Source organism: Eublepharis macularius, chromosome 5 (genome assembly GCF_028583425.1).
Source record: "Eublepharis macularius isolate TG4126 chromosome 5, MPM_Emac_v1.0, whole genome shotgun sequence".
NCBI classification, from domain to species: domain Eukaryota; kingdom Metazoa; phylum Chordata; class Lepidosauria; order Squamata; family Eublepharidae; genus Eublepharis; species Eublepharis macularius.
The window spans coordinates 162,847,912-162,859,941 of NC_072794.1; the positions used below are offsets into that span (position 1 = coordinate 162,847,912).

Below are 12,030 nucleotides of genomic sequence, written 5' to 3' on the forward strand. Positions count from 1 at the left end.
AACATCTTGGACAGCATACCTTAGTCCTGAGATCACAGCATTCTGCATTTCCTTGTCCCGCTACATTTCCAAGTTGGGGTGAGAAAAAGATACTGCAATGGTGCAAGATGTGCAACGTCCAGAATGAACAAAAGGATTTGAGTCCAGAGGTCCTTTAAAAGTCCAACAAGATTTTCTGGAAGTAAGCTTTCAAGAGTCCCTTCTTCAGATACAGGGAGAAGGGAGCTTTGACTCTCAAAAGTTCATACCCTGAAAATCTTGTTGGTCTCTAAGGTGCCACTGGATTAAAATCCTGCTCTTATACTGCATATCAATATGGCTTCCTACCTGAAACAATGTTATGCAGGGGAAAATTTAAATGTTCACTTGCCATCTTCGGTGAAGGCTACATGATTCATTTAGTATAACGTTCCAACGGTGGAGTCTTCTGAAATCTCTCCATCTTTGTTCCCAACTGGAAGTAAGCTTGCTGCATTAAGATCCCATGAGTGAAACTGATGACTGTTGTAGGTTCTACTTTTACTCACACATTGACTTTTTGTGGCTAGTTGGACTATTGATGAACCACAGGAGACTTTGCAGCTGATCCAGTTCAGTTTGTTCAATTAAAGGGTAAAGGTGGTCCACGAAAGTCAGTTGCCTTTGCAACTGATTAACCTACTTAATAACAGGAGGCGCACTGCAGATCAATAGAAAGGAATACAATTGCAGTTTTGCAAATTGCCTCTTTGTAGGAAGAAAGAAAGCCCCGAAAGTGAAATTAATTAGATTGGGAAATTATCCAATAATGTGAAATTTCAGAAATGTCATCAGTCAGAGAAATGAGGTAGAGAAAGTTTCATTAAAAAGACAATTTGCACTTTATTGAGTCAGATGTTCCAAAGGTATGCAAGGCACAGGTCTATTTAGACTGCCTGGCAGCATTTTAACAAATCTCTTGCTGGTTAGCAGCTTGAGTCTGCTTTTTCTAGTTTTTGCTGGGAGGGAAATGAGTGGAGGTTCTTAGAATTTCAAAATTAAATGCAATCTCCACATTTTTTTAAAAAAGTAGTTGTGCTTTATTGGTATGCTACCAGAATTTATTGAAAAATTCCACTTCGTGTATGTTGGAGATGGCACACATAGGAAAAACTACAAACTTCGGCATGGAAGTCTTCCCTTAGTTTGTAGCAACCAGAAGGAAGAAGTTTATTTATTTTTTTTATTTTTTTATATTTCAATTTATATACCGCCCATCCCCAGGGGCTCTGGGCGGTGAACAGTTAAAATCGATAAAAACAAGAACTAAAATCAATACAAACAATAAAACAAATTAACAAAGTGCAGTGGTGGGGAGAACCCTCCCCCACCCCAAAGGTGGGAGGCCGACATGGCACCGCCCCCTTCAATCACCGAATGCCTGGCGGAACAGCTCTGTCTTACAGACCTGGAGGAACGATAATATGTCCCGCTGGGCCCGGGTTTCCATTGACAGAGCGTTCCACCAGGCTGGGGCCAGGACTGAAAAGGCCCTGGCCCTGGTTGAAGCGAGGCGGGCTTCCTTAGGGCCGGGGACCACAAGTAAATATTTATTCGCTGTTTACAATTCGCTTTGTTTACAAACAAAGAAGTAGGCAGAGAGATCCATGCACCTAGCCCGCCCTAGATAATTTGTGACCTGTCCACCTAAACATAATCCATCATGTTTACTTAGGTTTGCCATTTTCCAGGTGGTGGCTGGAGATCTCCCTGAATTACAATTGATCTCCAGGTGTCAGAAATCCCCATGGAGAAAATAGCTGCCTTGGAAGATGGACTCTATAAGATGGAGGGACCTTATCTAGATATGATAATGTCCCTCCCCAAACCCTTCCCTCTCCAGGCTGTATCCCCAAATTTCCAGGAATTTCCCTATCTGGAGCTGGCAGCCACATATTCAACTGATCTACCAGTCAACTTCCTGTTTTCAGCCTGCTTGGGAAGGCAACAATTCCTAGGGGTTGTTAAGCATGCCATAGGGCTGGTGATCACTTCTGGACTTGATGGGTCACACGTTTTGCCCACCTATCCTGATTTATCTTTTGCATAGTGCAAGCCTAAACAGAATTCTAAGCCAGTGGGCTAAAAGGAGCGTAACTGTTTAGGATTACTTAGGACTGAAGCACTCTTTAGTAAGGGAAGTAGTGTCAAAGCATTATTCTGAAATTGCAGCAGCAATATATTTAAAAATGTAAATTGAACAACATTAAAACTAATAAAGCAACAATTCACTACAGCCAGATCAGCAGAAGGAATACATTCTGCTAGAGTCTCAACTAGCAACCAAGTACCAATCCATTAACCCAAAACACTGATAAAAAAAAACATTTTAGCCATACTCCAAAGATTATAAAATGCCAAATGAGTCTTATAGGGAAGTGTGGTGAAACGGGGCTTTTCCTCCCACTGGTAGACCCCGCTCTGCCTACCCCTCCCTTTTCGCCTCTGGCCAGGCACCTGAAGGGGCTGTCTCCCTTTCCTGTCTCCGGGTAGTTGCTGCCACCACTGTCCCTGTATGGGGTCCTGGTTAGGCGGGACAGCCTCCTAACCTCCCTCCTCTGCTAGTGGGCCCAAGTGGTTGGGGGACTATGTGGAACAGAAGAGCTTTCTTCCTTCATAAATTCCAAAAACTCATTTATTTAACTTGTAACTATACACAGGCAAATATACAGTGAACTGAAGGAATAATAAAACAGAAACAGAAACCCCTACTCTATCTTCCTCATGCCCCAATTAGATGTTGTGTAGGGCAGGCCCGAACCTTTGATACCTGGGGCTACACTAGATCTACCTCTCCCCTCAGAGCCATCTCTCCCTCCACTCTCCAGCCACCAACTGTCAACTTCCAACTCCCCTCCACCAACTGACTCGCTCTCCCGCCAATCACAATCTACTCCAGAACTGGCCCCTCCCCTCTGCAGCCCATAGAAAATTAACTCCACAGGAAGTTACAAACTCTCAGTGCTATGCTGGGATTACCAACAGGTCTGGTGGAATATGTTCTGTAGGAGTGTGCACGGAGAAAATTAATGTCAGTTTCAAATCTGGGGCTTCCGAACGAACTTTGTTCCATTATTGGTTTGTTCCGGGTGGGCCGTTGTCAGTTCAGATCTATTCCATTTGAGTTTTATCCATTATCCTGAGTTTTGGCATTGTCTGAGCACAAGGCTAGTGTTGGCTGCGTGTGCACACACACACTGTTCTTTTCAGGGGGTAGAGAAACAATATGTTTGATAGACAATTTTTCTCAACCATGAATATTTCTGGCAGCAACCTGAAATAATGAAATACAACTATTAGCGGATCACAAGTTATACTATAAGCTATTTGTATAGAGGATAGAATACATATTTGTTAAAATGGATCTGGTCAACATTGTTCTATCTTTGGGCACTAAAGTTTTTCACCTCCACCTGCGGCCTGGAAATACAACTGATTTCCCGACTACAGAGAGCAGTTCCCCTAGAGGAAATGGCTGCTTTGGAGATTGGACTTTATGACATTATACCCCGCTGAAGCTCCTCCCCCAAATTCCACCCTCCCTAAATTTCCAAGAATTTCCCCAACCAGGAATTGGCAACCGTGTTGGGGTCCCAACTTTGCACCATCCAAAAGGTTCTTTCTTTCTTTTTTAAAAAATATTTTCATTAGTTTTCAAATAGGTAGCAAATAGAGAGAAGAAGAAAAGAGAGAAGCAAAAGCAGAAAAAGAGTATAGTTAGGAAAAAGCGAAAGGAAAAGAAAGGTAAATATATCCATAATAGCCTGCTTACATCAATGCTCAATATATCATTAAACATTCTTAGTAATAGAATATACTATTAATAATAAGACATTTGAGTCCTTTTACATTCTTGGCAAAATTAAGTCTTTATGTTTATTTGTAATCCAGTTGTAGAACGGTATCCAGGGTCCAGCGAACTCTTCTTCCATTTTTCCTTTTAATATCATTGTCAATTTATCCATTTCTGCTGTTTCCATAATCTTTCCCACTAGTTCTTCTTGAGCTGGTATTATTTGTTGTTTCCAATAAAATGCTAATAGAATTCTAGCTGCTGTCACTGCATGTATTATAAAATGTTTTTGGTCTTTGTTGAATTCGTCCGGGATGCAGTTTAATAGAAACAATTCCGGCTTAAAAGGTATTGGTATCTGTAAAATTGTATGGAGTACTGTATGTGTCATTATCCAAAATCTGCGCACCTTCCAAAAGTTTCTGTTGTGACTAAATCAGAGATATCCAGACTTCTTCACCAGCATCTTAGAATTCCCTTCAACAAGGCATAAGCCTTCTCGTTATCATATATATTTAATCATCTATGAATAACAAAATGGCAGTCCCACTTTCCACCTAGCGGAGCAGGCCAGCTCTTCTCAATGACAGGACATGTAGCCCAGGATGTCAGAGGCAATAATGCTTTCTTCCTCTGCTTCCCAAGCTTTGTCAAAGCTTTTAGTCTCTCGCTTTTCTTACATGGGGGGATACATGCAAAATGCACATTAGAATGACAGTCGAGCCTTCTTCCTCTTCTTTGAAGCAGTCTTATTTCTATCTCCATCCTAGCATTCTGCCCTCTCTTTCTTCTACTCAGGTGGTCATGTGGTTGGCAGATGATAGCAAGCGTTCCGATTCACAAAGCACCCCCAGTTCAGAGGAAGAGTCAATTTCATTCAGATTTATGAAACTCAAAGAGGCTTTTTGAAGTGGGATTTGAAAAGTGAACCAATTTGACAGTATGAGAGGGAATTTTTTTTTCCAGTAAAAGGACTTGGTCATGGTTTTCATTTCCTTCACAGATCAATGGAGTTAAGCATAGATATAATTGCTTGATACTGAAACCATCTTTTTAAAAAAGGAGCTGCAGAATCAGAACATATGCAACTGAGAATGAACTGATGGTGCCGATAGCAAAGTTGCCGAAGCAATAAAAAGAGACGCGGGTAATAAACGGGTGGTTGCAATATCGCACTTGGATAGATTCAATTACAGTTAAAGGGGAGAGAAAGGCCTGGTAGATATGTTACCTCTGTCCTGGAATCCTGAAGGTCCCTAATCAAACAAAGCAAGGCCACACACCACATTGACCACTGCAAAACAGGGTGCGGAAAAGAGCCAAAAAAAAGACCTGAAAATTGCTGATTCGTTTTGTTAAAGCAGTTTTGGGAACAGTGGACCAAACCAGGGAGACCAAGCTATAATGAAATATTCCCACCAAAACGTTTGTGTGTTTCATATTGGTTTGTACCTCGCAGCAGCAGCACTAGGCACTGGGTCACATGGCAGCATCTTGTCTTCCTGAAGAGCTTTCACCAGTTGGATCCCAAGGGGAGAGAGCCCTTACATGATTAAATAACTCTGTTGGCAGGAAGGAGGAATAAGGACAATACAAGAGCAATGGCATTGTCTCCCATCCGATTGGGTGAGTCCTTGCAAGGGGAGACCCCTCCCCGCCTATCAGCTTTGGAAACATTTGAAAGAGGGACTGTGCAGACTTCAGCTATAGGCTACAGTTCTAAAGACACTTCTCTGGGAGTAAGCATTAGGAAACATGACACCAAATGTAATAATTTATTGGCACTATAGAAAAAGAAAAAGGTGAACATAAAGCAGGATTGTTTTTAATGCCACCTTCTCCGCCCCACTTTCCCTTAGCCAGTCAGTTTCTCGCCACAGTGTGCACCTACAGACACTTGCCTTCTTCAGGGTCCATTGTTTAGTCTGTGTGTATATTGTAATGGAGTAAAAACAAGGTAGGTTGATAGCTTAGAGGGAAGACTGTGTTATGTCAGATTTTGGTGCAACAACAGCTGCCCCAAAGAACTTGGAAGCCCTCATTGCATATGATTGGGCTGAAACTCATGTTAACAAACAGAACCAAAAGGATTAGATCCAAGCCTGCAATGACCCAGCCAGAAAAAAACAGTAATGGTGCATAGTCGATTCAGAACCCTCTGGATCCAAAACTGAAATGGAACTCTTTCAGTGCACACTTCTGTTTAATATGCTAATTTAAGACAATCACACCATTGTAGTCCAAAGTATCCTCATCTTATATACTGATAGCCAAATGGCCCTAATCTGAGAACACTTGAATCTGGAGATAGGAGCCATAAAAGGACGACAGCTCTTCCTACACATCTGAAAAACGCCCCAGATTTACAGAAAAATCAGAAATCTAAAAAAAAAATTGATTTTTTTAAAAAACCCAAATTATATAAGGAGCACCTGTAGCTTTAACTAGATACCCTCAGTGACTGTTGCTAGGCAACTATAAGAGTTTAGCCAGTATTCCAGGCTTTATTTCTATAAGTGAAAGGCAGAGGGAGGGGGTAGGACCTTGTCCAGTCCTGTTTTGGCCTTTGAGGGAAGACTCATTGGGGCCAAGCCCAGAAGCAACCACCAGGTCACTTGGTACCACATGACTTACATAACTTACCCAGGCCTGGCTGCTTGCTATATTTCAAAAGGAGGCACACTCAAAGCTAGTGGTTAGTTTCAGAGTAGAATCTGGAAGACCCAGGTTCCAATCACCATTCTGCAATAGAAGCTCCAGTCACACACTCTCAGCCTAACCTACCTCTCAGGACTCTTGTGAAGACAATATAGAGGCAAGGAAAATGATGTAACCTGCTTTGGGTCCCTATTGTGGAGAAAGGCAGCATATAAAAGAAGTAAATTAAGAAATATGAGTGAAGATGGGGGCCAGATCAAAGGTAAATTGTTTAGTGATTTGAAGGAGAGAAGGATGTAGGGAGAGGCAAGGATATAGAAGCTGCCCACAGGAGTGAAAGAGGAAATAGTGTGGGGAAGGGGATACACAGAAAAGTGAACTATCCTTTGCAAGTCCTTGCAAGTTTCCCATCATGCGACTGGGCCCAGCTGAGTTGGCACCATGCATTTGGGCCATAGGGGAGAGGCTGCCAGGGGAGGGGGAAAGGTGAAGACATGGAACAGACAAAGGCGGCTGAGAAGGAGAGAAGGAAGCGGGAAAAGAGGAGAGGCTGTGAGGGGGCAGGAAGGGAAAGGACATGGTGGGGAAAGGGAAAATATGATACCCCCCACAGGTCCTTGCGAGTCCTCCCCTTGTTATTTCTATATGAATCTGTAAGCTGCCTCTAGTCTTCACAGAGTTTGACATACTTCACAAAGTAACAAAAAGCAATAACATCATAAAAACAATAACAAACAGCAGAGTAGAAGCTTTCAAGAGTCAAAGCTCCCTTCTTCGGATACCAAATCTGAAGAAGGGAGCTGTGACTCTCAAAAGCTTATATCCTGAAAATCTTGCTCGTCTCTAAGGTGCCACAGGACTTGGATCATTGCTGACCATAAGCAATGAGCAAGTGAATCTGATGAGCCACATCAGTCAGGGTTCTGTGACATTTACCTGGGGTATATGCAGGTGATTTACACCCTAGAATCTAAAGTGAACTTTACTCCTGCCTGGGGAGCACAATAATTTGAGTTGCCAGTCCTCCGGTAGGATTTCCCTGCCCCCTGCCTCTTGTTTCCCACTGCCTCTCTGAGCTGCAGTGGAATTAAAAAATGGCCATTGGGCTGATGGTGTGATATCACTCCCAGGGAAAACCCAGACATGACATCGGTCCTCTCTAGGAATCCTTGACCACTCTACCATAGAGTTTCCAGTGATTCCTGGAGAGGCATGGTCTTACTTGTAGTCTTTTCAAGGAAATGATGTTACACCATCACTGACAATCGTTCCCTGTGTCCATACCCTCCCTTCCCCATTCTCCTGCTGGTTGCCAAGCTGAGCAATGGACCCTTCTCCCTAGAACATTGTTATAGCCAGAGGAGTTTATTAACTACCTTCCAACTCAAATGATTTCTTCAAAAGGAGTACAGTACTTGACCCCCCCTGACAGACAAACTGCTAAAGGAATAGACGGAGGTGCAGAATTATCTTAACAGCTGAGCGAACAATACGGCTGCAAGCAAATCCCATCACTCTTGTGGGTTAAAAAGCTGCTTTCAGAAGAATAGTTTTGTTAGTCCAAGTGGGCTAGGTGTTCAGATCTAGCAAAGCTCGTGTACTAATAAGTTACATAAACACTGGGCTGGAACACAGAATACACAGTTCATTGTCAAAGATAATCTAGCCCCTAAAATGGCAATGCCTTCTATGCAAACTCATTTCTGGGCTACACTAAGCAAGGAAATACATTTAGGACTACAGGCTTCTTCTGGTATCCAAAACTAGGGTTGTAACAGTCTGGGTGGGGTCTGGAGTGTTCCTGGAATTAAAATTGAACTCCAAACTACAAAGATAAGGGCCTCTGGTTAAAATGGCTGCTTGAGAGGGTGGAATGTATGGCATTATACCCTGCTTGGGTCCCTCTCCTCCTCAAACCTCACCCTCCCCGGGATCCACTCACAAATCTCTAGGAGTTCCCCAACCTTGAGTGGAAAACCCTGGACTAGACTGGGTTTCAGAAGCTGACTGGTTCAGTTCAGATCTCTCGATCTGAATCATTTCTTGCCTGGCAGAAACCAACCTGTGAGTCTTGGGACTTAGCAACAGTTTCTCTTTCCAGACATCCATTTTTTCCCACTGAAACGAATGCCTTTTCAATCATTGTTCTTCCACCAACTGTGCATTTGTAAATAGCACATACTCTTGTCTTCCATTTTATCCTCACAACAACACTATGGGGTAGGTTGGCTGAGAGGTGTGATTGGATCATGGGTAACCAATAAGCTTCCATAGCAGACTGGAGATTTAAACTTGGACCGCCTCTCACCATATGTTCCCTGAAGGCTGCTCCATTCGACAGACAAAGATCTAATGGTTGTCCCTGGTTCTAATGAGGTTCACTTTGCCTCAACCAGGGCCAGGGCTTGGCACCAACCTGGTGGAACTCTCTATCTGTGGAAACTCGGGCCCAGCCAGATTTATTGTCTTTCCACCAAGCCTGCAAGACGGAGATGTTCCTCCAGGCATATGGTGGTTGAAGCGGGTGGGCCACCAAACTGGCCTCCTGCCGGGGGGGGGGGGCATTGACCCCGCCCCTCCGCAGATGGTGTTTTCATCTGGTAGCTGGCCACCCTGCCCCGTTAATGCCTGATGGATTGTGCAATATGCGCACAACTGTTTTAATGTATCATTTTATTGGCTGATGTTTTAAGTTATGCTGCCATGTTTATATTGTATTTACTGTATTTTGTGATCCGCTCTGAGCCCACTTGTGGGGAGAACATAATATAAATTTAATAAAATAAATAAATAAATAAAAATGTCCCAGGTTCTCATCCGATACTCTAACAACAATAAAACATTGGCTCTCAATGAGATTTATTTGAATGCCTAATGTGAATGTGAACATAGAGAGAAAGAAATACAAATGTTATATGCGCCCTGTGGTTTCTGGTTTGATATGTGCCACAATACTGTGGGTGGAACTGGCTAGGGTTGGTAGTACATGCTGGTAACTATGAGGTTTGCAAACAAACACCCTCTCAATTGTGCCATTCCAAACGACTGTATATGATCAAAACTGCCCTGTTTTGGTGGGCTGAGCATGTTGTCTGTTTCCTCCCTATCGGCTGCACTTGCTGGTGGGCACCAACTTGGTACATTATGCTGCGGTTTCCCTACCAATTTCATCCTATTTGGCTTGCACACACCATACTGTCTATCTTACTGAGGAATTTATCTGACAGCTCGGCTAGCACATACTGAATTTTTAAACTCTGAGTATTTGGGGAGATATGAGACAATAAGAAATGTACATCAAGATGACATCTCAATGTGAAGTTGTGGGCTCTGGCTTGTAAGGAAATCTGTATTTTGGATGCTAATATTTCAGAAACTCTCAAAGAGAGCCAGTTCTCTCATTAGACTTTTCCCACCCCGCATTATTCTGAAATAAGGTTGTCAGTCAATCACCAGATGACTTACAGTTAATGACTTACAGTTAAGTGGCTGCGCCCTCACTCTTAACTCACGTCCTTAAGATACTGATATATATTGTCTGGGTTTGAGGAATTTTGCATTTTACACTTCCTCCAAGGAGTTCAGGGGCTATGCCGTTTTATCCTCACGACAACCATATGAGGTAGGCAACACTGACAGACAGCTGCCAGCTCAAGGTGAAGCCAACTATCCCTAGACCGAGTACACTATCCTATACATGAAGCAGGGAATGTCAGAGATTCACCCTGCTATCTGCGTGCAATGTTAGGATTCCAAATATGGGAGATAAAGATCTGTGGGAATGTCTCTGAGCAAGAACAGAGGCATCCCCCAACACCGAGGCGGGGGATTGCCTGTCCCCACCTGCAGTCCCCTGGCCACACTCACTTGGCCAGCGGGGTGGGGAGAAGCAAGTGCTGCACTCCCCCTCTACAGAGGAATCTTGGTGCATGCCGAGTGAAAACCGACCCTTGGGAGGCAGTTTTCACTTTCAGCATGCATGCACTGCGACTCCTTTCTTTGTCCTATCGGAAAATGAGCACAATGGAGAAGGGAGCGCTCCCTCCTCCATCGCACTCATTTTCCAACTGGACGAAAGAAGGAGCCACAGTGTGTGCATGCTGGAAGTGAAAACACACCTATTTTCCATCTTCCGTACACATGCTTGGAAACCCAGATTTTTGAGGGTGAGTGTTCATGAGTGCTGAAGCAGGAGGGGAAAAAACGTGTTGCCTTATTTCCCCAAATGGCAAAGTTATGTATAGGGACAGTCATGGACAGCGCACTCTCCCATTATGCCAAGTCAAAGAGCTAAAATCATAAGGATTAAATGGGGCTTGTAGCTCAACAATGGCACACGTACTTTGCCAGTCCATGGTCCCAGGTTTCTGTAGAACACACAGATACACTTGTGTGTCTCCTTTCTCTTTGCTACGGGGCATGCCCTCCATTATCACAGAGAACCTGTCTGTCTCTCATCAGCACATGCCACAATTATTGTTCTCTGGCATCTCCACATCAATTCCTCTGTCTTCTTTATCCACCCCTTTGCCTGCCTGCCTGCCTGCCTGCCTGCCCTAGAGCTGAGCTACAAAGACAAATTACACAAGAACATGCACGTGAAGGGAGTCGCAATGTTAGCCGGGAAGCTGAGTTTTAAAAAAGGTCAGAAGACTTTGTCAATTTCCCCTCTCAACAGAGCCAGGGAAGATCACTCCTCAGAGGGTTTGTTAATTTCCTCTTTGCCTCCAAAGGCTCTGTCAGTTTCACCTCCCCTTCTAGGAGGCAAAGAGGAAATTAACAAACCTTCTGAGGAGTGATCTTCCCTGGCTCTGTAGAGAGGGGAAATTGACAAAGCCTCCAGATCTCTTTTAAAGAGAACCGGTTTGGTGTCATGATTAAGAGTGCGGGAATCTGATCTGGAGAACTGGGTTTGATTCTTCCATTTGAAGCCAGCTGGGTGACCTTGGGTCAGCAGTTTCTAGGAAATCTCTCAACCCCACCCAGCTCACAGGGTGTTGTGAGGATAATAATGTTAAGTGGATGTTAAGTCACCCTCAAGTGTGGTATATAAATTGAATGTTGTTGTTGTTATTGTTGTTGTTGTTATAATAAAACTCATCTTCCCCACAGGGGTGGTGCCAGGGTTTCTGGTGCCCAAGGCTGCCCCTACACTGGGGCAGAGTGTGTGTGTGCATGCGCACCCCCCCCCCCAGGACTGAATTATGACATCACTGTGTGTGACATCATCATACAGCAAAGCTGGCCCCATTGGCCAGTGGGCAGCTTTGATGGCGCGCAGAGGCTGCCCGCACCCCAAGTCGGGCACGGCGGGTGGCTGGGGAGGTTCCACATGCTGCTCCAGACACTTGCCGCACCTGGCTCATGGCTGCTGTGCCCGGCTGGGGCATGTGTTGGCAGCGGCAATGGCGGTGCAGGGCAGGAAGGCTGGCAGGCTGCAGCAGCTGCGGGCCAGGCACACCAGCTCCACAATGCATGCCCCTGCCCCCCCGGAATCCCCTCCGATGCCCCCTCCAGTGCCTCAGCACCTGAGGTGGGGGCCAGACATGCCTCAATGGCTG

At 44.4% G+C, this 12,030-nt stretch overlaps 1 protein-coding gene across 1 annotated transcript in view; it reads left to right on the top strand.

Moving 5' to 3' along the window:
• Positions 1-12,030, top strand: part of NTSR1 (neurotensin receptor 1) — a 167,575-nt gene that overhangs the window by 86,734 nt on the left and 68,811 nt on the right. The gene's annotated exons all lie outside the window — the stretch shown is intronic.